Source organism: Talpa europaea (genome assembly GCF_964194135.1).
Source record: "Talpa europaea genome assembly, chromosome: 5".
NCBI classification, from domain to species: Eukaryota; Metazoa; Chordata; class Mammalia; order Eulipotyphla; family Talpidae; genus Talpa; species Talpa europaea.
The window spans coordinates 25,273,286-25,294,948 of NC_140071.1; positions in this window are offsets into that span (position 1 = coordinate 25,273,286).

Here is a 21,663-nt window from a genome sequence, read left to right on the forward strand (position 1 = left end):
TATACAATGAGTGTATTTATATTTTCTCAGTCTGTTGGCTTGACTTTTTATGTTTAATGAGAAGAAATTTTAATTTGGGGTAATTCATCAATTATTTTCTTTAATGCTTTATTGATTTTTATGTCCTGTATAATATATATATATTTTTTTTCTACAAGATGTAGTAGAGATATTTTCCTATAAAAAAATCTTTTATTTTTATCATTTAGCTAAGATAGTAACTTATCTCAAACTATTTTTTTGCATATGGGATAAGGTAGGGGTCCAGGTTTACTTTTTGTCAGACATTAGAAAGTTTTCTCAATTGCTTTTGATGAAAATGTTTCCATTTACTCATGTATTTCAGTAGATCTGCCTACTCTTGTTCCCCACTCTGTCTCTGGTGAATCCTCTCAACCCCCCGCACCTCTGGCCTATATCCTAGTTCTTGTATGCATAAATAAATAAATCTACTAAAAAAAGATAATCCTGGCAGAGTGAATATGAAAGGTCCTAAATTCTTTTTTTTTTAAGGTTTGTTTATTTATGCTTACAAGAGCTGGGGTACAGGCCAGAGATGCAGGAGGTGAGAGGATTCACCAGAGACAGGGAGGGGAACAGAACAGGTAGACTGACCAAAGTATACTGCTAAGGGGAGCAGTGGGAGAGTCAGGAGAGGTCTGCTGCGACATGTGGTTTGCTCCCTGGCCGGGGATCAAACTCGTGCTGCAGAGGCTGCGGATTGCTTCATAGTGTGGTGCTTAACCCCTTGCGCACCAAGGAGGCCCCCTTAAATTATTCTTTAAGGGCATTATGAATCTTAAGTCTTCAATAATCACTGGCTATTTCCACTAGTTACTTTGGCTCTCCTACTTAAATGGGCATGTTCTTGAAGACAGAAAGATTCATTCTTCAGTTTCAATTTTTGCTACTAAATAAAATACCTGACTTAAAGGTTAAGGAGAGGAATAAATAGAAAAATGAATAAAGAGAATACATTAAAATGCAAATATATAAAATGTAAGCAATTTACCAATTTCAAATTATATGTTGTCTTATTTGGTTTTCCAATTATGTATTATATAGGAATAACTTTTCCTGAGCTTTTTAAGGGGTAGGTCAGTCACTTGCTCATCTTGGAGGTTTCTGATCTCCTACTGCAGTAGTAACACATGATGGACATTCAGTAAGCCATTTCTTATAGCCTTTCTTGATCATAGCAGCTAGATGGCAGGTTTTCAAACCCACGAGGCATTTTTGTACATGTTTTATGTACTTAATGTGAATTTACTCATGTTTTATATCTGTGTGTTTAATTCATTTTAGCCTAAACATGTGAATTTTTTGAATGAATTAAAATATTTGAACACTTAGCTTAATAGAGGGCATGAAGTAAGCACTATAGAAGGGTTTATGATTATAAATATAACAACCATGATTTTGTTATTATAGTTATCCTTTACCTGGGGAGACCATATGTATCACTCAGTATCTAGCCAAGAGCCTGACTATAAACATATTACAAACTGAGCACTTATAATGCAAAAAAGAATAAGGAAATATAACTTAATTCCTTAAATGTATTCATTAATTATAATTCAGAAGTTTTACTGAATTATTAGACTCCTATAGGAAATGAATACAGCGGACTTAGGCGAGTGAGGCAGAGAAAAGGTTAAGAAATCACCTCAGTTGGAAAATCACATAACATTAACTTCATGCATAATCACATGTGAGCAATGAATAGTATTACAACCAATTTCAATTTATGGAATCAAAATCATGACTGGAGGTCATCTGTCTAATCCTTGAGAATAGCAGCTTTAAAAAGAGAGATGTCTGGGTAATAAAATGCCCATTATCTGCTTCTACCCATAGGTAACCTGCTTTTACCCTTCGACCTACGAGTCTGCCATGCTGAAATATCTGTGAGAGGAAACGCTTCTGAAAATGACATATTAGTGCCAGTGAATCAGCACATCCAGCAGTGAGATGTCATTTCTGTATGTCCTGCATTCAGAAGCAATGTTCCCAGAAATGGTAATCAACAGAGTGAAGGACAGAAAGTTTTCTCATTCAATAATTTTGGGACAAGAGATAGAAAAGGAATGAGCAGAAAGAGCCATGCTTTAAATATTCTAAGTATCAAGAAATATTTATGAATATCCACATTTCTTTAAAGTGTATCAAATTTTAAATGTACTGTAAGTTCCAATTAGAACACTATATAACTTCTATATCCATCCTCTGGAACATAAGAATTGTATTTTTAGTTCTTCCTCCAAACTATTACAAGTTTGTAAGAAGGTTCTTAACAGTTACTCTTAGACTTATATCTACAGCTTTCATAAATGCCCTGATGACTAATTTATTTTAAATATTGATTAAGTCCTGAGACTTGCACTGTGTGGGACACACTGAGAAATAAGACAAGGTATTTTATATTTGAAAACAGCAAACAGTTGAATAAAAAGAAAATTCATATTGGAATAGGAATGCAAATGACTTGCTCTTCAATAATTCAAGCGTCATAAATACCATAAACTTTTCTTTCTCAGTACAGTGCAGATTGGATGATGGACTCAATTCCCCAATTTACAATTCTGTACTTGGACTTGCATTATACTGGCATAGTACCAAGTAGAGAGTAAATCTCTTAGAGAAAAGAAAAATCCATTACCTTTCTTAGCAATGATGCTCATTAAAACTTTTGAATATCTTCAGACAAGAGTGTTATTGTTTCCATTTGTTTTATAATCTGATAAATTAAGTTTGAAATAATATATGAAAATTATCATGTATAAAATACATGGAATTAAATGTCTTAATTTCTTTTTATTTTTTAAAATTCATATACTTAGTCAATTTGATTATTTTACCTTTGGATAAAATCTTAACCACATGGTTTTTAGATTTTACTCAGCAAAGAATTGTTCATTCATCAAATAATACATGAAACACCTACCAGGTGCTGGAAAAAACCTACCATCCCATAATTATAATGGGAATTATAAAAGATAAATCTATAGCCATCCTCATGTGAAGAACTATATAAAGTGATCACACAACCTGGTTTGCTTCATATAGTCAGTTTATTTCGGAATAGTCAGTTTGTTCTGGAATATGTATTAATATTATCCCATTTTACTATATGATCACATTAGACAGTGGAAAGCATGTGTGAATTGGAGTCAGCAGATTTAAGATTAAATCCTGACTCTGTCTTTTTCCTGTTTTGGACCTCATTTTCTTCATCTGGTAAACAAGGATAGTAACACCTAAATTATAAGATTATTGAGAGGATGAAAATGAGGCCACGTAAAATGTTTTGCCTTCTGCAACACCCACTGCCCTTTCTCCCCTACCTGATGCCTGGCACCACTGTAGACTGATACTATACATTCATATATATTTCCTAATATTTGCAAATACAGAGTCAGTTACATAACTTCTATGTTCCAGTGAAATATAAAAAGATAGGGTCTCATTCAAAAAACATGGAAAAGTGAGTTAAAAATACTAGCAAGAATATAAAGCCTTTTCTATCAGACTCTCAACTTGTCACAGTATAATTTCCCATTTGATGTTATAAGTGAAGAAAATTAAAATTAAAAACTTTTAGCATGTATTTCTATCATTCATCTTATACTGTTCAATGCCAGTTTCAACTGTAAAGACATGAACATTTAATGCATTTACAAAATCACTAAAATCACACACTTGGTATTCTTAGCCAGTGTTTGCATATAGATTTAATTATTAGCAGAGCATGAAAAATTTGCGCAAACTAACTCAACTGGTTTTATGTCATTTAATCCATAACATTCTATCAATGAGTAAGAAAGAACTGAAAGGAAAAAGGAACTATGTCTTAGCTTATTTTCCCCTTTCCTTCCATGTCATCAATTTCACCTTAAGTGATGGCTGACACAGCGAAGTAACACAGGTAGAAAGATATGAGAAAGTTCCCTAGTCATTTGGCCTTCTTTTCTGTATTCAAAGCAAATTCTAGTTCAAATAAATGGAGTGGTCTGCTGTCACTGTCTCCCAGTAAGTACTCAGTGTACTCTGAGCCTGGCTGAATTCCCATAACATGGGGTCCAGTAGGATTTTGAGCTGCTGGGCCTTGCAAATGTGCCATGCAAATAGAGCAAGACTATAGCAGACCTCTGTAATGCGAATATATCCTCTGCCCATCCACATGTTCTACTGCCCATTGGATTTCACTTACAGAATAAGCTCAAAGATGATATTAAGAATTTCAACAGAGTGACAACATTAAACCAAGCACAAGACCTTTCTGAATGGTAGATTTTGTCTAACACCACACATCATAAGCCTATGAAGCCAGTCTTATGGAAGAAAAAGAGAATTCTCTCTGAGGATGCCGCAAGTACCATGGCAATAAACACAAGACATAACAAAAGGGAGAGCCTTTAGAGTAACCAAGATCTTCAAGAGGATTACCAAATGTCAGAATGTAATCTATAAAATGAACTCCAAGTCCTCCAACACCCCCAGATTTTCACCTCAACCATCATTGTCTCTTCATAAGTTAAAACTCTTCTATTCCTGTAAGTAACTTAACTACACCTACATTTTTAACAACTGATCAATTTTATCTATGTCATATTCATACTTTAAAATATCACACTTATAAAATGCATACTTGCAATTAATTTAGTCTTTAGTCTATGGAATAGGTAAAAAACCAAAAATTTGTTCCTGTCATCAAATTTGAATGTTCTACACACATAAGCTGTCCATATTGACATTATATACATACTGTAGTTGTGGAATTTTCTGCCTATGTTGGATATATATATTGCTGAAATAGTGAGGAAAATAATATTTGTACCACCAACCCTCTTGCAGGAAAGCATGGGAGGATTTGTCTGTATTTTTTAAAATATGATATCTCAATGATCTTAATTTTCCTTACATTAGCATTTTGTAATTTAATTAAGTAAACCTAAATATTAGAGTTATAATTTTAGTGTATTCATATATGTTCTGCATGTCCTTTTTACCTGGAGTTACTATTTTTCTTAGAAAAATGAGACCAAATTCACTATTAGTCAATTGAAAGAGAAAATAAATTACTTTTATTATTGAATATAGTTTGCCTCACGGAATAAAGTGGCATTACAATTTAATATTATGAACAAAATATTATTCCAAGGCAAAATTTCTCAGCATCCCAGAGGATTTTTAGAAAATATGAAAGTCAGAAAGTAATGAAGGTCAAAATATGTTTTAAAATAAAATTTTTTGGTAAATATTTGAACTATTGAGTTATTAAATCCTAACAAGACAAGAACATAATTTGGAGTACATATTACTGGTATGTATGTGTATATGGGATTGTATTGTAAATATAAAATAATAATTTTAGGTGTAGCTCTGTCTGTTTCAATGCTTCCAGCTACAACTTTACCCTATTTGAAATAAATTGCACCTTAAATTTGAAGGCAATTTTCAGTAGTTTGGTGTGCAGTACAGATTTCATCTTTGATATTTAGTAAGCCTGAGATCTTTCTAACTTGTGAAGTCTGCATGTCTGCAAACTAGGATGTCTGTGTTTGTGTTTATTACCTTTCTCATGCATGCCTCGAAATGACTAAATTACAGGTATTTTACATGTGTTTTGTGGTACAAGACAGATAGAGTCCACTGGTATAATTTATCTTGAAACACCCTGTTTTACAAAATTACAGAAAAGCACTGCAATTTGCTCAATTTTTTATTTCTAAGACTATGGTAAAATCTTCAAAGCCTAGAAGATGTCTTCCAGATAAGAACTTAGGCATGCAATAAACAATTTTCATCAAAGCTCTGGGTTTGGGGAAATAGAGTACAATTGTGGATTTAAAATTTTGATAATGTTTCTTACTTATTAGCTATTTTGTCTTTTGTATTTTGACCTAATTCAGCCACCAAAGGCATCAACACATGCACAAACACACTCGTGCGTGCGTGCGTGCACACACACACACACACAGCAGTCCAAATCAGATTATCTACAATCAAGGTAATTGTGGAGAACAAAATTGTTCATCTGTACTGTGCAGCTGCCTTTTGGATTTAGCGTTTGATCCCAAGTGACTGCTGAAGTTACAACTATACAAGTATTCTCTAATTCAGTGGAAGATTTTTATTTTAAAAAATACTTTTGAAAAAGTTCTCTTGACCTTCTTTTTCTTCCCAGCAGAATAATATATCAATAGTCAAAACTCAATAGAAATGTGTACATCTTGTGGCATTTAAATCAAAGGCAAGATAATTTAATGTTGTAAATAATCCTTTTTAATTATCAGTGAATATTAAAAGTATTTTTTGCTTCTAGCTCAGTTTTAACTTTTCTGTCTTCTTAACAGTTAAGAATCTTTAAATTATAGGAAGACATGTTGTATTTAAGTGTGATTAAATTACATTGAGTGTGATATTTTGATATCACAAAATATCACATTGATAGTTTGATAAAGAATTTATTCACAAAGACACAGAAATACTACAATCATTTATAAAATGTGACTCCAAGATTTACATTTGTTACTGTGACTGAATATATAAAAATTTATACCCATTTTTTTAAATGTTGAATCCAAGGAGTTAATATCCCAGATAATCTATCAGAGTATTATGTGGTGATACAGTTAAATTGGTAAAAGTTAAATTCTGCATCTCAATCTATAATTTCAAACTGTTTTTTCTTTCTTTTTTTTAAAGATTTATTTTTTTATTTATACAAGCAATGGGTACAGTCAGAAGAGCAGGAGGGTGAGAGAATTCACCAGAGCCAGAGCGGGGAACAGAACAGGCAGACTGACGAAATACAATGCTGAGGGGAGCAGCGGGAGTGGCAGGAGAGGTCTGCACGCCATGTGGGACCCTCACCAGCGGCCCGGGGATCTAACCAGTGCTGCAGAGGCTGCGGGCAGCTTCGCAGCCCAGCGCTCAACTGCTGCGCCATCAGGGGAGGCCCTCAAACTGTTTCTTGATGTTGCTATTACTGAAGATATTTTCAATGTTTGTGCTTAAGATTGTAACTATTTGAGGGATACCTTAATTGTAGATATTAAAAAGGGCAAGTCCTATAGGTTTTCTGCTCTATCAGATATTATATCCCGATTGATAAAGTAACCTTTTTCACATTACCTATGAACCATAGATAGGCCTTCATTAGTAAATAATCTTTGAGTAGTTTTTTATTGAGGTAGCATTGGCTTTTAACACTATATATACTTCAGAGGTATAGAATCACACTCCTTCGGTTTCTGACTCATTTCTATATATATAATCTCAGTTTCTGCCTTGTTTTATATATAACACTTTTATTTGTAAATTCATCAAAAAGGCATATACTTAGATCTTCAGATAATTCAACATCAGTGTTTATTTCATGAGGATAAAACTTTCTGCTTTGCACTTCTTGCCTTGAGTGAACCCCACTTTTTTGTGTCCTCTGTTATGCCTGATCTAAGCACTTGTCTTGATTCACAGTGGATGAAAGTAAAAAGTTCTCAGTTGCCATAAACTCTTCTCCCTCCCTTAGTGGTTCCCATGCTAGCCTTTACTGCCTTCTCTCCCAAACACTGTCTCCAATTTTGTAAGTACAATTAGTTGCTGTCACCTTGAAAAATGGAGGAGGAGGAGGAGTTGGAGGAAGAGGCGGAGGGAAAGAAGAAGAGGCAGGAGGTGGGGAGGAGAAGGAGGAGCATGGCAGCATAACTAAAGATATTTCCCTGGTAAAATTATATTAAAGAATCGGAGCCCTTCCAAATGCTAATGCAATCCAACCTATAAAGGCAGAAGTCTGTATTTAGAGAAGCATATCATTACAAAGCAATCATAATTACATCTGTAACATCAAACATTTACTTTGGGCTTCTTGTATGTTAAGCATTGTTCTGAGTATTTTATCTATGTTATCCTTTCTGTATATAGGACTATTTTAATTTTTTCATGTAATTAAAAAAAATTAATCACTTGCACCCCCATTTCCACTGCAGCACTATTCACAATAGGCAAGCTATGGAAACAACCCAAATGCCCCAAAACAGACGACTGGATCAAGAAGATGTGGTCCAGGGCCTCCCCGGTGGCGCAGCGGTTGAGCGCTGGGTTGCGAAGCTGCCCGCGGCCTCTGCGGCGCCGGTTTGATCCCTGGCTGCTCCCCGGCCACGGGCGGAGGAGCCCACATGGCGCGCAGACCTCTCCTGCCGCCCGCTGCTCCCCTCAGCAGTGTACTTCGGTCCTTCTGCCTGTTCTGCTCCCCACTCTGGCTTTGGTGAATTCTCTCACCCTCCCGCGCTTCTGACTGTACCCAGTGCATGTATAAACAAAACAAACAAACAAATAAAATAAATAAATAAAACATGCCTCTATTAAAAAAAAATATTAAAAAAAAAAGAAGATGTGGTCCATACATACAAAGGTGTCCTTTTGAATTAATGTTTATTATGTCCTTTGGGTAGATGCTGAAATAAGCCAGAAAGAAAAAGAAACATACCAGATAGCCTCACTTATAGGAGGAATGTAGAGGATGCAAATAAGGGATCAGGAAAAAAATCCTAATTATAATAAAGTAAAAATCAATATCAACAGGCAGCTATAAACCAGAGACATTCTGCAGGGTGGAGGGCGAAGGGAGCAGGATCAAGACAAGGGTGGGAAGAGCACAAGGGACCATGGTGATAGCTCACGGATGAATGGGTGGAGGGAATTTCCTGGGGACTATAACCAAGATGAAAATGCATACATTGTACAAAAATGAAAAAATTATGTAAAATATATATAAAATTAAAAAAATTAAAAAATTATATTAAATTAGTCAAAGTTTAGTACATTTTTTAGGGGTAACATAGAAAGTAGCTTTTTTAGAGTTGATATTCCAATATTACAAGGCAGTTTTATGTTACTTTGGAACTCCTGATACTATGTGTGTCAAACACAAAGAGACATGTATAAAAAAGTAAGTCTAAGAAACATTATTTTGGAGACAAATGCATCTAACTGAGGTGGGAATCTCCAAAATAATAATATGGGCATGTTTTAATATAGGCATTGACCTAATATTAAGAGAATGTTGAACAAGATACCAGGATCACAAAGGTTTTCACCTCTTACCTACTCAAATGACTAATTTAGCTTAGCTAATTAGGTGTGAGAATTTTAGTTATCAGTGAAGTAATAACATATCTTTTTTAGTGTTCCACTGGAGAAAGAGAGGCTAATCAGTAAATCTCCTCCTTCTGAATATAAACATTCAATCTACTAATGTCCTTCTCAAAACTACATGCAAATGTTATAAAAATAGCAGACTTGCATTAGGAATAGTCACATTACTACTAGCAAACTATTAAATTAGCTTTTACATGTAACAATGCTATCTACAAAAATAAGGAATCAGGAAAGAAAAATATATCAAATGATTCTGTCATTAAGAATTCAATAATGAAGTGAAAAGATGATATAATAAAAATATAATTAGTAAGGAATATTTTATGAAATGATTTGATACAATGAATGATAAAGACAATGAGAAAAAACATAGTGAGAAATGTAATAATTTTCTCTCATTTCCTTCATTAATCTCCTTCTGCTATTGATTGAATATTTTGTCCCATAAAATTCATACAATGAAGCTCTAATCTGATGGCATTTGGAGGTAGGAATTTTGGGAAGAAACTAGCTCACTAGGATGGAGACCATATAGTGGATTAGCATCTTCATAAAAGGAAAAGAATTGGTCCTTTCTCCTTCCTCTCTCTTTTTTCTTTTCTTTCCTCCCTTCCCTTCTTTCTTCTCCTGGGCCTCTCCTCCCTTTTGTAATGAGAATACGTCCATTTGTAAGTTAGAAAGAGAGCATTTAACAAGAGTTCAAGAAAGATGCCATATTTCATCTTGGACTTCCATCACTCCAGAATTTCACTTCATGTAACTGAAATCTCAGTGAGAAATAAATATTATTTAAATCACCCAATCTATAGTGTCCTGTTACAGTAGGCTGAAGTAAAATACTTCTTTTCCCTTTATCTTACAGAATTAGGAAAATGTTAAATAATGGCTCAAGAATATGATCGTTGAATATGAATGCATTTTTTCATCATTCGTTTGTTCAACATCATTGGACATGGAACATTCTCTGACATTAAACTTTGAAATAATTGCATTAGTTTTGTTGTGTGGGTTTAATATCAAGTATTACTATATAGTAGGCTTACTAAATGATGGTATTTTACAAGCAGTATCCTACTTACTTCTCACTAAAAATATACAATGTATGTACTATTATTATCATTCTTATTTTCAAATAGCAAAGCTGAAATTCAAGGCACTAACTGCTTCCTGGTGTCAGGTAGTAAACTCAAGACCTGAACTATTCTTCTATTCCATTATCCTCAAGTATCGAGGTTCTTTACAAAGTATTGTGTATATAGAAAATAAGTATTGATGAGGATGTGGAGAAATTGGAAAACTTGTGCATTGTTGGTGGGAATGTCACAAATGTGGTCACTATGGGAAATCATGACACTTCCTGAAAAAATTAAAACTGGAATTACCATGTGATCCAGATATTCCACTTCCAGGCATACAACCAAAGTAACTAAATGTAGGGCTTATTTATAGTAATAGTGTTTGCAATAGCAAAAGGCATAAGCATGCAAGTGTCCCTCACCAGAAGTATGGATAAGCAAGCCATGATATAAATGTAAAATAAAATCTTATTCAGCTTTAAAAAGAAGGAAATTCTGGGCCCCCCCCCCCCGGTGGCGCAGTGGTTGAGCGCTGGGTTGCGGGGCTGCCTGCAGCCTCTGCAGGGCCAGTTCATTCCCCAGTCACCAGCGAGGGTTCCACAAAAAAAAAAAAAAAAAAAAAAAAAGGAAATTCTGACACATGCTACAAAAGAGGTAAGTCTTGAGGATGTTATGCCAAGTGAAATACAAATAAAGGACAAGTATTATATGATTCCACATATAGGGGGTACCAATCTCTCAAATTAACAAAAAAAATAGAAGGGTGGTTTTCAGGGGCAGGGCAAGGGGTGAGAGGGAGAGTTTTAGTTTTTCTAGATGGAAAGTGTTCTGTGGATGAACAGTGGTAATGGTCTCAATAATGTTAATGTGAATGTACTTAATGACATAAAACAGTACACTTAAAAATGATAAACTTTAGGGGCCTCCCCTGGTGGCGCAGCTTTTGAGCGCTGGGCTGCAAAGCTGCCTGCAGCCTCTGCAGCATAGGTTTGATCCCTGGCCGCCGGGCTGCTGCTCCCCTCAGCAGGGTATTTCGTCATTCTGCCTGTTCTGTTCCCCGCTCTGGCTCTGGTGAATCCTCTCACCCTCCCACACTTCTGACTGTACCCAGTGCTTGTATAAATAAATAAATAAATAAATAAATCTTTAAAAAAAGGGATAAACTTTATTTCATACATATTTTATAACAAAAAAAATCCTAAAAATTAATGAGTGATGTGCCGCAGTGAAGGTGGTGATGGTGTGTGTGTGTGTGTGTGTGTGTGTATGAATTTGGGGAAGCAGAGGAAGATAACTGGTACTCTTTTAAATTAGAGGGGAAGAAAAAAGAGGTCATCTCAAATAACAATGAGAATTTACTTAATAACATGAAATTTTGATTTTTGCAATATATTGGATAAGAAAGAGGTCAAAATTACCCACATATGCAATTTTAGTCACTTTTATGAAAAACATATTCAGTCCTTTTATGAAAAACATATTCAGGCTCAAAGTTGACATCTTTTAATTAACTAATCACAATTTGGAACACTAGACCACACTGCTTTATAAATCAAGCACTCAAGCAAAAGGCAGGTCACAGAACTCTGTCTAAAGACTCCATGATATACACTAATTGCTGAGCTCTTTTTCTTTAAAGTTGTAATTCCCCAATTTTGGGTATCACAGCTTATTTGATACAAAAGATAGCATCTTAACATAGTATTACTTAACAAAGATGACTGTCATTTCTGTCACATGAAAAACCCTATCAGGAATCACACTCCAACTTTTCAGTTGCCATAGTTACCACTTTTCCTCCTGTGACCAAAAAGGAAGAATGCAGCTCAGTGTCATGATTCAAATATAAAGAACTGAAACCACTTCAGAAATATATACAAAGAATGAGGATCAAGTTACTTGTTATTAGTACTACTGTTACATAAAGTGAAATTCTGAAACATCAATATTTCCTTGGCCAGTGGAAGAACAGAATACTAATTGAAGAGCAGAATACTAATAATGCAAAATTAATTGTTCCATAAAACAGAAATACATGTTTGAATTAATGTACTGTTTCTAGATAATCTGGTGGGTTTTTTTTGCCATTTATTGATAAAAGGAAGTAGTTGGGAGCTTATATTCAAATTTCAAGTTTAACCTGGGCATATTCATTCATTCAATCATTCATTTAATTTATTCTTTTAATTGTGGTAATAGTAGGAGGCTTCCTCCCAGGTATTGTCACCATAGGGTATCTGCCACCAAATTACCTAGAGCCCACCATAACAGTCTATTCGGCTTCTTTCCCTATTTATTCCTATCCCTCACTCACTCACATGCCCTTTTGGATGCTTCAGTTCTATAATTAGCTTTTGAGAGTTAGTTTGTATGTTTGTCTCTCTCTGACTCTTAGTTTGGTTTTTCTATATTCCACATATTAGTGACATCATCTGACATTTATCTTTATCCTTCTAACTTATTTCACTTAATATTGTCACTTTTAACTCCATTCACGTTACTGCAAATGGCATGAGTTTATCTTTTTTGATTGCTGAGTAATATTCCATTGTGTATATGTACCACATCTTCTTGATCTTCTCATCTGTGTTTGAGTACTTAGCTTGTTTACAGGTGGGCTACTGTAAATAGTGCTTCTATGAACACAGATGTGCAAATTTCCATTCAAATTAGTGGTTTTGCATTTCTTAAGGTAGATATGTGGGAGTGGAATTTATTATCGCATTGTATCTATTGAGAGAGAGAGAACATGTATGCATGTGTTATATATGAATTTATGAATTTAAGGCATATTAATAAATGATGTGTATTTAGAGACAAGAGAAGTTTAAAGGGCAAATTATCCATGTGGAAATTAAAGACCTGATGAAAACAATTATATGTTTGAAGTCACCTTGTACCAACATATTTAAGAATAGAGTCGCTGTTATAGTCTACGCTAACTGTTTAGCTATCATGGAGATTGCAATTCTGTTATGGTAAACAGCTTAACCTTAATAGTCTCTTATATCCTTTAGATATGGAGAGTGACTGTAATATGAGAATCTATGCTTAGATATCTTTGAAATTTTTAAGGATTAAAAAGATGATACAAATCAATTAGACAATCAATTGGAATACAAATGACCACTAATCACATAAACAATAGCATTACATCACCGATTACTAAGAAATGTATAATTTTAAAAGATGTTATTAGCCTTTAAAAAATTGTCAAATATAAAGAAATTCCAAATAAAGGAAATGGTATTGCAGGCTAGAATTCTTACAGGGCACTTAAAGAAGTAAAAGTTGGCAAAGACTGTGGGAAATCAATTTGAAAAATAGCTTTCATTGTTTTCATACAATATTACTACAACATATATAAAGCAAATATTAACAGACCTAAACCATATTAACAGACCTATTATGTTATTGTCACAATAACACAATAATAATAGCAGACTACAACACCCTACTTACAGCAATGGACATATATTCCAAAGAAAAAATCAACATGGAGATAATAGACGTGAATAAAAAACTAGATGAGATAGGCTTAGTAGACATTTACAGAGCATGCAACCTTAAAACAGAATATACATTCTTTTCAAATGTTCATGAGTATTCTCAAGGATAGACCATATTTTGGGATACAAAATGAATCTCAACAAATTTATTAAGATTGAAATCATTTCAAGCATTTTTTGTATCATAATGACATGTAACTAGAAATAAACCCAAAGATTAAAAACTACAAATTACAAATTTGTATAGAATAAACAACATGCTAGTTCATAATTATTAGGTCAATGAGGAAATTAAAAGTGAAATAAAACATTACCTGGATATGAATAAAAATGAAGACATGACTTAATAGAACCCCTGGGACACAGGAAAGCAGTACTGAATAGGAATTTTCTAGCAATATGGGCCAATCCCAGGAAACAAGAATCACAAATTTAAAAATCTGAGTTTATACCTAAAGGAATTAGAAAAAAAGAGAAAGCAAAACCAACATTCAATGGATGGAGGCAGTATTATGGATACTTATATGACAATAAATTGGACAACATAGGAGGAATGGACAAATTCTTAGACACATACATCATTCCAAGACCAAATCAGGAAAAGATAGAAAACCTGAGTAAGCACATCACAAGCAAGAAAACTGAAATAATAATCATCTCCCCACAAACAAAAAAACCCATGAACAGGTAGCTTCACCAGTGAATTCTACTGAACTTTCAGACTTAATACCTATCCTTCACAAGCACAACTTCTGTAAAACAGGAAAGAAGGGATACTTCTAAAAACCTTTTACCATGGTATATATAAAAATCAAATACCTTTATCAAGTAAGATTTATTCCAGGTATGCAAGGATGTTTCAACATATGCAAATCAATAAGAGTAACACAACACATCGACAAAAGGAAAGACAAAACAAAACAATTATTTTTTGCCAAAAGCATTTGGCAAGATTTAACATCCCTTTATGATTAAAAAAAAGAAAAAAAAATGAAATAGGAATAAAAGTGGCTTAATATAATAAAGGTCATATATGATAAACCCATAGCTAGCATAATAACAAATGGTGAAAAACTGCAATCTCTACCTCAACTATAAAGAACAAAACAAGAATGTCAACTCTCAACACTACTACTCAATATCAAGCTGTCCTAGCAAGAGCAATTAAAGAAAAGGATATGAAAATTACCCAAATTGGAAAGCAAGCAAGCAAGCAAGCAACTATTTGTTCTAGAAATAAGGTCAATTGGAATATTAACAGCAATACAGATGTGAAATAGTGGTGAATGTACATCAGTTTCATTATGCCCTTTCTGTTTTCCCTGATTTTCTGAAATAGATATTTGAAAGATTAAACTGTACCAAGCTTCTTAAGAAGCATTCCACATTTCAAATAGTACAAACCTTAAATTCCTCTAAAACACTAACAAGGAAGTAAGCCAACGCTACTTCAATAAAAAAATAAAAATAAAAATGGGATAAAAAATCACCTTATAATGTATGCTTGATTTCAGATGGGGAAATTGAGATGGCAACAATTAATTTATCTGAGAAAGGAAACAAAAGGTAGTAGTATGGCACTCAATCCCAAAATTATGTTTGACTCTTAGGAACATACTCTAATCCACTAAATTATACCAGGGTTTGTGGACAAATGTTATAGCATTAATTATTTGAATAAATAATTAACTGATTAATGAACATATCACTCTAATAATTGGATTAGCAAACAAAGCACATTACATCAAAGTTGAATAGGGTATTCAGACTCAGCCTAAGCCAAATCATTGGAATTTGATGAGTTAGCGTTCATGGACATTTATTTCAGCTTTTAATATTTGTATTAGATTTCTTCCTAAGAAAAAATAACTAGTTTTAATGTTATTATTGTTAGTTTTTCTTAAATAAACTGGAGAGTAAATAAAATGAAGCCAAGTCTAGTCATTAGCTGCTAAAGCACTCCCTCGTTTATCGCCCAGAAATGCTTTTTCTACATTGATAATGACATGTTATGTAAAATATTATTTTTTTAACTTCAGCTTATGGTCAGCATGTAATTAACATTATTTAGGAGCTCTAATTTCTAGTCATATTTTCAACCTAAGGGAACATATTGTAGAGGATAAATAAAAATTCTTATTAATTATAATTAAAAGATTTATTTATTTATTTATTTATTTATTTATTTATGCAAGAATGGGGGTACAGGCCAGAAGTGCTAACGGTGAGAGGATTCACCATAGACAGAGTGGGGAACAGAACAGGCAGAATGACTGAGACACATTGCTGAGGGGAGCAGTGGGTGAGTCAGGAGAGGTCTGCTGCGCCATGTGGGTTGCTCCCTGACCGGGGATCAAACTTGGGCTACAGCCGCTGCGGTCAGCTTCGGCTGACCGTCTCAACCCCTTGTGCCGCCAGGGAGGCCTTCTTATTAATTATTTTTAACAGCTTTATTATGCTTTACTTTCACAAGACTCCAGTTAACAATGTTTTCATTTAATGATGCTCTAGACTTTAAAATGTGTATTTATTAACAGATGTAAAATTTTAAGAACATAAAATTTTAAGAAGTTTTTTAACAAGTATATTATGTGTTTTTAAAATATGAATAAGTAACTATGCCTAAGAAAAACACTGTTTTTCATTCAAAACCAGTGCTTTCTATGCTACTGTGTCATTAAAAAAATATCAATGTAGTTTCTAGTATTTCTAAAAACAATCTCCTTTAACTTTAACAAAATTTAATGTTCTTTTCAAATGATATAGTATGCTAATCAGATAAGTATAACTTATCAGCAAAAATTTAATTTTAGATATATTTTTTCATGGCAAAGTTTCTATTCACTGTCAGTGTCAGACTTGGTTCTTTGCACTGAAACTTTACTCACTTATAAAAATTGTAGAATGAGCAGCCAGGGATCAATTTCAGTTTTCCAAACAGTGCCCACAGGGCTTTTTCATAAACAATTCAAAATTTCTTTCTAAATTTCACTTCTTCCATTGCATCTTTACTTTCTAAATTAAAAACAGTTCTCAAATATGCAGAATTTTCTCATGGTAGTCTAAAGACAAAATATAAATTCAAACTCCAAAATAAAATGGACATCATTTAGCATGAATTGTTGTGAATCAAGCTTCTGATTCCTTTTTATTATAATTCTAAAGAATTCTGACCATTTTTTTTAGCTGAACATATAAACACAATTTTTAGAAACAATGACAATAGAAACATAATGATTTTTTTCTTCCTGGTGTTTTGATAGCAAGTATAAATAAAATATTAAGTACTCTAAGAAAATTGCACTTTTCTGATGAAGCACACAATTAGTGAATTTGTGTTTAAGACTATTTTACATTTAAAACATAGTGCTATATTTAAAAATCTGAGCACAAAACCTCAACAAATTTTTAAGTAGCTTTTAGTTTTGAAACTTGTTATTTCTAATGGCAATCATTTTGTATTACTAGATTTAGTATTAGAATGAAATACAACTACTTTAAAATTCTCTTGTAAGCTAAAATCAAAATAGAATTTCCTTTAAATACAAAGTAATATATGTACTATATATGGCTTAAACATGTGTGCATTGTAGCTACCTGTCTGTGATATGTATAAAATTTCATAAAAATATAACTTTGCAATGACATCATCTTGAAGCAACAACAAAAACAATAGAAAATTTGTTTTATGTTCAATTTCACTTCAAGTTTTAAGATGATTGCATAAAGAGGCAAATGATAACACATTCCTTTTTAAGCATTATTTACAATTTTACAATTTTAGATTTAAAATATTTCAATGGTCAATTTTGACACTATATTTGGCATAGTAATCAACTAAAAGAAAAAATTAATCTTCTAAGAATTAGAAGAAAATGCTTATGATTAACATGCCCCTATGCAATAGTATTTGGGAAAATTAAAATGAAATATATGTAAATAGAAAAGAAAAATTTTCTGCAAAGCAGGTGTAACAATAAGGAAATAGCAATTAATTTTAAGAACAATTCCAAAATGCCTTAATGCCACTTTTCATATGAAAAACGTAGAAGCCTAGATCTTTAAGAGATGTTAACACACATCACCATCTCAGCATCCAAAATAATAACAAGTCAAAGTTTTCTTTTCTACCAGCATGTATTTGTCTTCCTTCCAATATTTGAAAGGATCTTTATTTATTCAGTATAAATCACTGTACAGTTGGTAGAAATATTTTAATGAAAAATAACAAAGTCCAGGAACAATAAAAAAGGTTATGTAATATGTTATTTAATCTTTTAAAATGAAGCCTCATTTTAAAAATAAATGGACTAAAGACAGAGTAGTTAATTATATGCATTCTCTTGAGTTAGTTCTTTATGATTTGACAACTTGCACGGCAGCTGTTCCTGTAAATATGACAATAAATTTCTAAATCTCCAGAGAACTGGTAAATACAGGCAGATGCACTTAACTGCTGGTGGGCAACAAAAGTCAGACTGCAGGAAACTGTGGCACTAATGTAGCTCTTGATTAATCTCTAATTACAGTTTTGTCATCTTAGCAGGGAGACAAAACTATATCACTTCCTAAATAGGCAAGCAGCATTTTGGCACCTAGCAACCAGCAGTTCCTTCCTATTAGCTGCAGTGGACTCGATGATGTTACAGGGGAGGTGGTTATGGATCACTGCTCTATTATTTATGGAGCAGCATTTCCAGAGGCCTTCACAACAGTAGATAAATTAGCAGCTTAATAGGCCAGCACTAACTAAAAACATAGCATAAGCTGAAGCATCAAGTATGAAATTAAAATGTGACTTGCCTATAATGTTTGTGTCATATATACAAAGAAATAGTTCTGTAAATGAATCAACAAAAATAACAAGAAAGTAAGCATATTAATACAAACATTATAGGTATTTTTAATGCATTCAATATTATTTCATAAAGTAAATCTTTCAGAGAGATCTTTTTTAAAATTCATTTTCCTCCTCCTGAGGGATTTTCCTGGTTTCCTTCTTAAGCACAGGGATGATAGGTGGCAAGCATTAATTAGAAGTCATACAGCTAGAAGAGAGCCTTAAGTATCTGTCTAAAAGTGCCTTATTAAGCTCAAAATGAGTAAATGAGGTTGATTCTCATAGTGTTTCCATTCCTCTTTCTCTTTTGGTACAATGAAAAAGTCTAAGGAATGATCTCACACCTCTGTCTGTGTCAGTAATTTTGAGGGAGACATAAAATTCTTAGGTAATTTTTTTCTAAAGGCAATCCAAAGACAGGTTTCCTTAATTAAAATTAATGAAACAGCTTCCTTAATCTTAATAGTAGTGATTACATTATGATAATACTGCTCAGGAGCTGCAAAATATAATATCCAAATCACGACAACTTTTATTTACTTCAATGTTTCCGGAAATTATTTTTAAACAGAATATCATGGTATAGATAGATTAGGATAGAGGGATAGATAGACAGAGAGATATGGAGATAGATATAGATATATTTAAAACATCATCCTGTATTTTTAATTGTAACAATTCCTATCACAAGGATTTTATCCAAAATGAAAATATCATATATTTACATTGTATGACTTCAGAAAATTATATTTTTCTGATTACTCAATTAGAAAACTCATTTTTTAAAAAAATAACATTGGAAAATATTTTATAAATAAAGTGGAATTCTGCCACCCTAAATAATCTGTAACAACAGTTGAGAAGTTATCTACTGAAATGAGACACCACACCATAAATTTTTCTTTCAAAGAATTATTTCATAAAAGCAACTCAAATTGTGAATTCTTAATATACATTTTCATTATCACTTTACCCTACAAAGAAACAATTGAAGATGACAAAGTTAAAAATAAAAGGTGGGGAGACAGTTAAGTAGAGGTCTGGAATTCACGGAGCTAGAAAAATAAATTTCAGAATCATTGTCCTAGAGACAATAATTGAAGCTGCAGACACAGATGAAATAGTCTAAAAGCAGACTAGAGCAGAGAAGACTAGCCCAAAAGCAGACAAGAGCAGAGAGAAGATTGAAAATGAGGAGCAAGCCTTGAGATACTTCAACACTGAATAACTGGATATGAAAGGTTAAAGTGGAAAGAAGACTGAGAAGGAATGACTAAGGAGTATAAGCAAAGTGGAAAATGTACTATTGCTAATACCGAAGGAAAGGAGTTTTAATAAAGAAAGAAATCATTTCAATGCCATCAAAAGACCAAGCATATTGAGAAGAAAAAAAACATTCTCTACATTGATAAATAGAGGATCAGTGGAACTATTTCAAGAGAGTGGTGAGCAGAACCATATTGATACTTATTCTCAGGTAGCATATTATAGGTACCACCACACTAGTGGTGAACTACTACATCTTTCCCTACACAGAATAAAGGCAGAATGGATACCCACCCAGCATCCTTCTTAATCTTTTAGTAATTTAGAATGTATGAGACCCAAAGAATGGTGAAAAGATTGGCATAGAGGAAAATAAACAACTTCTCTTAAAGAAGAGAACAAAGATTGAATTTGTTCAATCATCAAACCACATTTAAATGAATTATTTTCTCATATTTTCTAATTTTTCTGTGATGGAGAAACATGCCTATTTGTTGAGAATGACTGCAATGGATGAAAGAATCAGATATTTGAAGAGAGTGAAGGAAGTTTAAAATAGTTGTTGCAGTGAATGCCAGGGGAGTTAAGTCAAACCAGGAAACATGGTAGAGTTTGTATGCTGATTAAGGGACTTTTGGGATTGGTAATCATAAATTAACAATGGTACTGATCAAAACTAATGTATAATTTACTTCAGCTATATGATAACAGAGTAAGTGAATTTTTTTGTTCATCTGGAGTTGGGACTTGGCAAATTGGTAATATTTGTCTGAAAAAGAAGCAAGATTGTTATTGAGATGATAGACCATGGAGCCTGAGCTGGCTGTGAATAAAAATAAAAGAGAAGACAGAAAGAAAGGGGTTCAAAAAAAGTCAAGAAAAGTTCCAGTTGGAATAGTTGAGCTCTCAGTCTAGAATAATAAAATTTAATCAGAGGATCTCAAGCTTTTTTTCATCAATACCAGCTGTGACTTTGGTGGTGTTAGTAAAGTGGATTTAAGACAGAAGTCAAAGAATTGAATGAAACAGTGTGGATATAGACATATGGATGACAGAAAATGTGTCATGTATTAACTTGTACACTTCATGAAGAGGGAACAAATGATTTGGTTAGATGTATCAGTCTAAAAGAATAAGTGTTTTTACTTTATTTTAGAAAGGTTGAGCTGGGGAATAACTGTCTGAGGAAGTAAGGACAAGGAAGATACCGACCCTTACTCCAAGACATTAATTAAATAAAAGAATCAACACAGGATAACAGAGAAAAGTTAACATTGAAAAAAAAATTAAAATTTTCCACAGAAAATACTTCAAATAAAGTGATAATTTTTATTTTTAAAATCATATTCCTACTATTTTATGTAATTAAAAATTTTAATTAGATAATGGACATATTGATATGAAATAATTGTAAAAATCATAGTTGTTTATGTCATTTCCTAGATGATTTTGCTTTTATTTAAAGATTGGGAAAATCTTTATGAGGCCTTGAGTGAAAGATGTCATCCTAATATACAGTGACAAAGGGTTAGAAATGCCAGATAAAATCTTCCTTAGTAAGTACATGAAATGCACAGCAAACCTTAAAGAGACACAGTCAATTAGTTTTAATAGCATGACTAGTAGGGAAGATTTGTTTAATGATGACACCCTCATTTTACTGAATCAATACTGGGGGTGTTTTACAATGAAATGTCTCTCTCTAGTGAGTAATTTAAAATAAATAAATCCATAAATCTATCAAAGCAGGAAATAAAGCCCCTTTACTAGTATGGGAATCTATAAGGTATGCATGGTTAAAGATCAGCAA